Below are 9,838 nucleotides of genomic sequence, written 5' to 3'. Positions count from 1 at the left end.
AAGTTCACTTCCTCTTCTTTGCCTCCTGCTTTCACTTCCTTTTTTCAGAGATAATGCAGAAGTCATTGAGTCTAAAATCTCTCAATATTATTTCCTCCCCAACACTCATTTATATCTGTACATAATCTTAGCCTCTCTCCTCCCATTACAGGAAAAGCAACTGATGTAACCCGTCCACCTGTACCGTTTCCCATCTCCTCCATCACTTCATTCCATCAATTACTCCAATTTTGTCCTGTATCTCCAACATTGCTATTTCCATTTGTTCTTTTTCAATTTAAGTTAATAACATCATCATCCACCCACTCATTTAGGCAAGTTAAAACATGAAAGAAGTTCCTGACACCTCACTCTTCCTTGCTCTCCCCCTTCCAAATCTGCACAATAACCAAGTCTTCTTGCCAAGTATATCCCTTCAATATTTCTCACATTTTCCCTTTCCTTTCATTCCACTGCCACTATCTTGGTTCAGGCCTTCATCATCATTCATTTCTAGACTGATACAGTGCTTCCTAATTAATAGTATAGCTCAGAAGAAAAGCATGGACCTTGAAGTCAGTTCATATTCAGATACCAACAATATATTTTACTGCAGTTGTGACTGTAGGGAAATTAACCTCTTTAAACCTTATCTTCCTCAGCTGTAAAATGGAGATAATAATGCTTGTCAGTAAGTGTTATTGTAGTGATAAGGGGAAATTATGAATATAAAACATTTAATACTATACCTTGCACATAGTGAGCACTCAAGAAATGTGAACTCCTTGTCTTCTTATAACTTATTCTCCTCCAGCCCCTTTGCTACCCTGCCGTGTGACTTTAACAGAAATCTGATATGTCACTTCCCTAATGAAAATCATTTGGTGGTTTTGGTTTGACCACATGTTCAAATTCAAACTCCATTAACTTAGGACATAAAACTCTTCATATGTTGACTCTCTACTCCTGTCTTCATTCATGCTTCAAATTCATGAGCTCCTTGAAGACATAAAGGGAATTTGTCTTATCCATCTTTAAATCTCTAGGGTCTAACAACAGTGTTAGGTTCAAAATAAAGACTGTCAACAGATGATAATCTTTTAAAGAGTGCAGCCATCTGGTCTGGTTTGTCAAAGCTGGTCCACATTTGTGTTAACACATCAACATTCTCCACAAATTTCTTAAGTTTAGCAACTTGTGATGAAATATGCCACATAAGGCTTTCACTTAGGAACTTCATACCATATGGGCCTAGCAATTCTAATAATGACCTCATTTCTGATATGTCAGAATATTTCTCTGCATTGAATGTTAATTCATTTTCTGTAGGTAATTTCACAAATGCTTTAATTGCAGGGAAATAAGCTATATGATCATAGCTGACTTATCTTAGCAAAGTTTCCAAATACCAATTTGTGTATAGACTCGTAATGATTGGCTCTCCATAACTGCCCAAATGTTGTGTTTGTTGAAAAAGAACATCACTGAATACTCTTATAATATCAATCTACACGTAGTTTTATATTGGCTGGAGTATGGTCATGTGTGCTCTTACACCTGTTAGAATCTCTGATGGTTTTGCATTTTGTGTGTGGCTCAATTATACATAATCATCCCAACAATTGACTTAGTAAAGAGGATTTCCAGATGGGAAGTCAAATATTCTCATGGAGTAAAGGTATGTTTCCATACCATCGTGTTTGAGACACAATTTAGAAAGTGCGGTGTGCAATTTGTCAAGTTTGGTCACAACCAGCCTGTTTTTCTTCATGTTCTTAACGCCTGGTTTCTCCCTTTCAGGTTACCCTTTCTTACTAGTCTGTTTTGTTTTGTTTTGTTGATTTCTTATTCACTGCTTGACTGGTGGTTTTGGCATAATACTTGGGTGGCAACTGGTCACTAAGAGTACACTGTTCTGTGCAAATATCTGTGATGATATTTCAAACTTGTTTTGCCTTTTCATCTAGAAATATATTCCATAAGGGAAGACTACATTCTCCAATATGATGTAACTCTGCTGCACACAGTTCATGAATGCAACTGATAAAATGAGTGCAATGTAGTGAAAATGCATTTCAGTGTCTTGACTGAGAAAGTAACTCCAAACACTGTTAAAGCATCTTCTCAAGAGAATGACTATAAAAACAAAATATGTAGAGCTTTGATGTTTTAGCGCAACATTTCCACCAAAGAATCTATTTTTGGTATGAAAAAATTATTGTATTGATCATGTTTCCAAGTTCTCTGTGATCTGAAAGGCCAAGTGAAGCCTTAGAGACGCTAGTATATGCCTGTAACCTAAACCAATCTAATCTCATTTCTCTGAAATCAAATACTCCCCCATCTTCGACTTATTTTACATTTACAAAGGTCATAGTGTTAACAACAGAGGACATGATGATTGAGTCATCTTCCCAGCAAACAGAAAGGTTCTACATGAGTTCATTGAGGACAACAGAATCAAACCCAGAAAGGTACTGCATGTAATACCTTTGCATTATAGGTCCATATTTTAAAACATTTCCCAAACTAAATACCATAAAAACGCACAACATTAAAAATAGTAAAAGACTGCTTAGTATTAGAAGCAGATCATGTCCTGAAATTCTAAAACCAGCAGCATACGTTGTTGCTTGTATAAAGCCTAGTGATATTTTTAGACTAAATTTCATGGTGCCCTGTTGGCATTAGCACAACCATTGTACTCTGCTGTATAATAAACAATCTTAGAGATTTATCAACTATTGATACAAATGTTAGTTCTTAACCACTTTTTATATGTTTTAAATTTTGAAAATTTAAAGTGTACCTGCCATAACATAAAAATAAACATTAGACTGTATCACAAAAAAAGGTACTTTTAAAATACAGAATACATTTTCATTCAAATACACATTTAACTTTTAAATGAAATCCACTTCCTAACTATAAACTAGTTGATATTTGGAAATTCCTTGAGTTGATTTTGATGGAAGATACAAGTTGCTATTAAATTTTTTTAAAACGACACTTCTATTTTGACATGTTTGTTATTTTGTGATCACAGGCATCATCGGGTTTTGATTTACTCTGAAGTTTCTTAAACTGACAGGATAATATCATGCCTTAGGAAAATCGTACCTAAGTTAATCATGAAGAGATGGATCAAACGGAAATCAATGGCATGTAATGCAAGAGTCAAACAAAAAACAACATAAAAAACATCTCAAATAGCTTAATTTTATGTGATAATCATGGTAGTATCACTTTGTATTTAATAAGGACATTCCTTCCAAAGATCTTAAAGTTCTTTTAATGTATTACCTTGTTTTTACTCACAAAATCCTTGGGAGATAAAGGAAAATTATAACTTAGGTAAATAAAACTTGCTTTGGACCCTCAACATTTTTTGTTTTTAAATGTCAAATATTTCTGTTTTTACCATACTCATACCACTAAGCACTAATGATGAAAATTTTGCAACTAAACATGTTGCTAACACTATATATTCATGGTCACCACTGATCCCTAAACAATCTTGATTGTATCTCTGTGGTGTATTGATCTCATTTTCTGTCTTCCTGCATTTTCTATAAATTCATAGTTAGATCTAGAGGTTTGATCTAATTTAGATTCAATTTTTATATTAAAATAAATATGTCATAGATAGTGCTGTGTACATAATACCCACTGCCATTGATGATCATTTCTCAGATTCATTATTTTATCAAGGGTTTGAAAATTTATAATATTCTAATTATATCAACAGGATGCTTTGTTTAAAAATATACATATGAACATGCCATTCCCCTGCATAAACTTCTTCAATGTCCATTATTGTTGGGATAAAATCTAAATTCCTTAACATAGATTCTTACAAGTGTATCAACTGGCAGTTGTTTATCACTTCAGTCTTGTATTGTGTCACTCTCTGCCTCACACTTTAGGCTTCAGACATGCTGCTGACCTTTTCGCAGGTTTCTGAATGAACCTTACTCTGGACCACTTTAGGACATTCACATGTACTGTATCCTTTGTCCAAAATTCTTTCCTCTCACTTCCAACTTCACCTGGCTAACTTCACATCATTTTTTTTTAATGCCTCTGTTTAAGTGTAACTTCTTCAGGAAGACCTTCCCAGAAGTCCAAAACTATGTTAGCTCGACCTGTTATATGCTATTTTATATATATATATATATATATATATATATATACACAGCAACCTGTATTTATTAACCTGTATTTACTACACTTTTGACACTTGTTTGAGCTGTGTCCTCCACCTTCCATTTTGTTCATCACTGTATCTCCAACACCCGAAGAGTTCCCAATACATAGTAGGTGCTCAGTACTTGTTAAATCAGCTTATGTCACTAAGATATCAGCTTTTGTTTTTGAATTGATAATAAAATGTTTTAATATTATGATCTTATAAAGCACTTTTTATATGTCAGCACATTAAACACCACAACATCCCAATGAAGACAAAAAAAATACTTCTCTTCTGCTTGTCTTCTCTTCTGCTTCTGTGAATTAGGGTTGTAAACATAGCTACTGTGACATTCTGTCATCTTGAATTAAGACAGTCTGAAATATCTACTTATTTATCTCCTCTGTTTTGTGTCTAGGATTCTAACATCTAAAAGAGCCCTAAGACCAAAATCAGAAGTGTGAAAGATTTATATTGTATAACCTAACTTAATTATATCTTTTTTTTATCTAAATAGAAAGATACTACCCCTGCTTTCCTATTTCAGCATGAATGCCTTCAGGAAGACTTCCATGAAGAGAGTTGATAATACCTTCCTCTAAGCTATCTTTGAACTTTGTTATTACTTACTTCTGATATTATGCATAGCATTTTTTATCTGCATCACTGTTAAACCTGCTAAACTGTGATCCCTATGCAGATATGTACTAAACATTATTAATATTTCTACATATTTAATGTTTTTAAATTGTGTATTAATATTTGATATTAATATTCTAGCATATTTAATATTAAATGCCTAACACAGTGCCTGACACACAATAGATTCTCAATTCATCATTGTTGAATCATTGACATGAAATAATGTGCCCTCTTGTCTGTAATTAATTCCCACATAATGAAAGATGGTTAGTTAAATTTGTTGTGGTGGTGGCGGAGGTGGTGTGGTGGTTACCCTGAAAAGGGAATGGAATCAGGACTCCTGATCAAAATATAACAGTAAGACAACTAAGTATTAAAATGTTGCATCTCAAGGAGGTCTGGAATAGATGATGGATTGAATATATGAAACTGATTTTAATGCCCCTCAAAACCCCACTAAAAATGGAGGCAAAAAATTGTTTACAACAAAAATCCTGAAGACTGAGAAGAACATTAGAAGAGATAACAGCAACACAATTTTTTGAAATAGAAAGCAGAGGGATTAGTGTTAGTTGACTTAGGTAGACTTAGTTAATTGACCTAGGTAGAGAACTCAGCCAGCAGTAGAGAAAGCTGAGAAATAATTCAATTTACAATCCGGTATACCCATAAAGCCTGAAAATTAGCAAAACAAGATACCTTTGGAACTGAGAGGGTTCAGGAAAAGAGATCTAAAATTAGGAGGCTTGGATGAAACTCAGTTTAATCTAGAAAGATCCTTTCCCTTGTTCCAGAGCTAGGTAACTGTCTTTTCCCTACCCTGCAGATGTTTGAAAGATTATTCTCCAGCTTTTGGGAAAAAATAGAGAGTCACTGAACTGGAAGACTAGATATAGTGGACCTAGACAATTTATCTAAAACAAGGAGATTAAGCAACCATATGCATAATAAACTGGATGCTTCCCTCACTTAGTGTGCAAAACACTGCAACCCAGTCTTCCATTCTCCAGGCAAGAGACTGGAAAAGTTTTCTCTGGAGAAACTGATGAGCCCAAGAAGAAAAACCTGAATATACAGACACCAGGGAGCTCCCAACGAACAGTCCACTCACACACCAAGTAAACCAACCATAGCCACAGGCTCTGAGTTACACTCAGCACTTTCAAACATGAACAGATGTTGAAGAAAAATTTTCAATTACATTGTTAAAGTATGGTAAGGAAGACCTTATTCAGGACCATCATGATAGGTATAAGGATCACTACAACGGGATTTTGCAGTGTGGGAGAGAAGTTGGGCCCACTTTCAAATACAGCATGGGAATTTATAGCCAGGGAGCCCAGTGCAGGCCAGTAGATGGAAAATTACTAAGACAGAACATCACGGGTAAGGGAGATTCTGGCTAAACTGACCTAACAGTATCCTTGCTGAAGACAGGCCAAGGTGATCAGACATCACCTGGGAGATGGTGGACAATGACGAGCCCGGTCAGATACTGAGGACTATCAAATATCAAGGCTGGGTGATTCTTGCTAAACTGACTTAGCAGGGTTCTTTGCTAAAACTGGATTTTACAAGGAAGTGCACAGATAGGCCTAGAAGAAGTTTCAGGAGCCTGACTAAAGTTCAGCCAAGCAAAGGATCCTTGTCAACAAGCAAGGATTGCCATATCCTGAGGAAAGTACGCAACATAGAAGTTAGAGACAAAAACAAAAAATTAAACAATAAACAGAAGAAGAAAGAAACTTGAAGGAAATGGAGACTATGCAAGGAGAAGAAAACTTTATAAAACACTCAGTGATATACTCAGGTAAAGTATTATAGAGGTGAGACACAAGAACAGAAAGAATATCCCTTTAATGAGGAATATTCAGAGAAAAAATAACTTTTAGAAATTAAACAAATAAGCAATAAAGTGTTTTATGTAAAAATCTAAAGATTGTTATTTTTCTAAACCTTATGATATTCATGGTGTCGGTAAGCTTTTTAGTACTTGTGAATTTTGTCATTTATTCTCTCATTCTAAACAAATATCCCCATTTTTATCAGACATCTTATTTTGTTTTTGTAATTTTATATTCATTTTCCTGAGGAAGGTCCCCAAAATTGTATATAACCTTCAGGCCCCTCAGAACTTATGCCCATTCCTGATGGCAACCTCCTCTTTTCAGTTGCTCACATCTAACCATTGGCTTTATTCTTGACTCTCCTCTTTCTCTTACCCTACATTCAATCTGTCAGAAAAACTTGTTGGCTCTGCCTTCAAAACATATGCATATTCTGACCACTGCTCCACCCTGGTCCAAACCACCAACACCACTTGCCTGGATTCTTGCAACAGCCACTTAATCTGTCTTCTTGCTCTCACCTTCGCCTCCCTACGCATATTCTCAACACAACAACACAACAGCCAGAGAATTATCTTCTTAAAACTTAAGTCAGATAATGTAATTTCTCTGCTCAATCCTCCAATGGCTCTCCATTCATTTGAACTGACTCCACATTTCTTCTCTGACCTCCTATGGAATTATTTACTCTTTGGCTCTTTCTTATCTGCTCAGACTGACCCCTTTGTTATTCCTAAAAGATAACAGGCTTGGCCGGGTGCGGTGGCTCATGCCTGTAATCCCATCACTTTGGGAGGCCAAGGCGGGCAGATCACAAGGTCAACAGATCGAGACCATCCTGGCCAAGATGGTGAAACCCTGTCTCTACTAAAAATACGAACATTAGCTGGGCGTGGTGGCACGTGCCTGTAGTCCCAGCTACTCGGGAGGCTGAGGCAGGAGAATCGCTCGAACCTGGGAGGCAGAGGTTGCAGTGAGCCGAGATCATGCCACTGTACTCCAGCCTGGTGACAGAGCGAGACTCCATCAAAAAAAAAAAAAAAAGAAGAAGAAGAAGAAGATAAGAGGCTTGATGTGCCCACCTTACAGATTTTACACAACTGTTTCCTTTTGCTGGTACTATCCAAATATCTGCAAGACGATCTCTCTAACCTCTTTCATGTCTCTGCTTTAATGTTCCTTTCTCGAGGAAGACTATCCTATCCATCCTATTTAGAATTCTAACCCAATCCACCCCTGCTCCATGGCCTGGCACTCTTAAACTCATGTTCTGTGTCCTCTGTTTAATGGCACTTTTCACCTTCTAACATAATGAATACATATAACATGTATTCATTATGCTTGTTTATTGTACATCTACTCCCATAGAATGATGACTACTTACAAGCAGGGATTTGGTTTTGTTCATTGTTATATCACTAGCACTAAAATAGTATCTGGCACATAGATGGCATTCAATAAATCTATGATTAATTTGAATATAACACAGATACAGTCATGCACCACATATAGACATTTTGGTCAACAACAGACCACATATCATGCCGATAGCGTAAGATTATAATGGAGCCGAAAAATTTCTATCACCTAATGACGTCATAGCTATTGTAACATTGTAGCACAACACATTCCTTTTCCTATGTTTAGATACATAAATACTTACCATTGTGTTACAGTCACCTACAGTATTCAGTACAGTCACATGCTGTAGAGGTTTGTAACCTAGGAGCAACAGGCTTTTCCATATAGCCTGGGTGTGTAGTAGGCTGTACCTTCTAGGTTTATGTAAGTATACTTTTTGGTCTTCACACAACAAAATCACCTAAGAATGCATTTCTCAGACTCTGTTCCTGTTATTAAGCAACACATGACTGTATATTAATATGCATACATATATATATATGCTGTGAAGATATAATGGTGCACACACATAATGTAAATGCATGCAATATCTCTGGATGAATACATAAGTAAGCAATAACATTGGCTGCTTCAGAAAAGAAGGGCTGGGTATCAGTGGAAGAAGGTGGAAAGAATGCTTTTCACTGTATGCTTTTTTTGTACAGTTTGGAATTTGAACCATATGAATGAACTACCTTTTCCATAAGTGAATCAAGGAACAATTGAAGTTGAATTTCATAAGGTGGCTTTCCTCTCCATAGTAAGACCCTAGAAATATTATGGGTTTCTCAAACTCCCAATCTTTGTACTATTATGTAAATGTTGACAAAGTTATTTTAAACACATGTATAGGAGTCATTGGGTCATTGAGAAGCAGACTACTTGGTCCTCAAAAAAAAAAAAACTTGGCTACAATAAGATGAACAAGTACTTTGAAATCAAGTGCCTGAAACATTAACACAATTCAATACATGTTGATAAGTAAAAAAGGAAAAAAATCATGAAATTAAATATATAGCATTATTCTATTTATATTTTAAAACATCTCAGTGTGTGATGTTTATGCAAGAAAAAATCCAGAAGGAAGGAGCTTTCACATTTTAATTTTTTTTAGTTTTTTTGAAAGTGATTTCAAACTTAAAAGTTGCAAAAATTAAAATGTACAAAATACTCACATATCCTTTACATAGATTCACCTCTTAGCATTTTACCCTATTTGCTTTATTGTTGGCTTTTTCCCTGCCATATTCATATACGTCTACATATATTCACACATGCACATACAGACATCTGTACACACACGTATACACATAACATTTTTTCTGCACTGTTTGAGTGTAAGTTGCATGAGGCTCTTCACTTTTAAATACTGCAGTGAGTATCTCCTCTATACTGTAATATTTTTCTTATATTACCACAGTACAGTTGTCAAATTCAGGAAATTTAACATCACAACAGTACACTTCCCTAATCTACCAGCCATATTCCACTTTTTCAGTTGACCTAATACTTTCCTATGTAGCATTGTATCATTCTGTGTTGTTTTACAAGGAACACAGATTGCTTTTATAATTTTTAAAGCAATGTAAATTGTTTTAATTATCTAGTGCATTGAGATCAGCAAAATACCTCTCAAAATTTGACTTTTTGGGCCTCAGGTTTTGAAATCATTTCTTTTCGTAGAGTCACTATACATATATAGGTCTGATGCAGAACTGCTTTCTTTTTCTAGAAACCTACTAGTTATTCTCAGCTACTTCATATTTCTGACTGGATATCA

The 9,838-nt window shown here is 35.4% G+C and overlaps 1 pseudogene; it reads right to left on the bottom strand.

Annotated features, from left to right (window-relative positions):
* Positions 1-1,021: 1,021 nt before the first annotated feature.
* LOC129024149 (nck-associated protein 1-like) lies at positions 1,022-7,196 on the bottom strand (annotated as a pseudogene).
* Positions 7,197-9,838: the final 2,642 nt, after the last annotated feature.

This window comes from Pongo pygmaeus, chromosome X (assembly GCF_028885625.2).
Source record: "Pongo pygmaeus isolate AG05252 chromosome X, NHGRI_mPonPyg2-v2.0_pri, whole genome shotgun sequence".
Taxonomy (NCBI): Eukaryota; Metazoa; Chordata; class Mammalia; order Primates; family Hominidae; genus Pongo; species Pongo pygmaeus.
The sequence above is the reverse complement of the archived record's forward strand: the minus strand, read 5'-3'. Positions and strand labels throughout refer to the sequence as shown.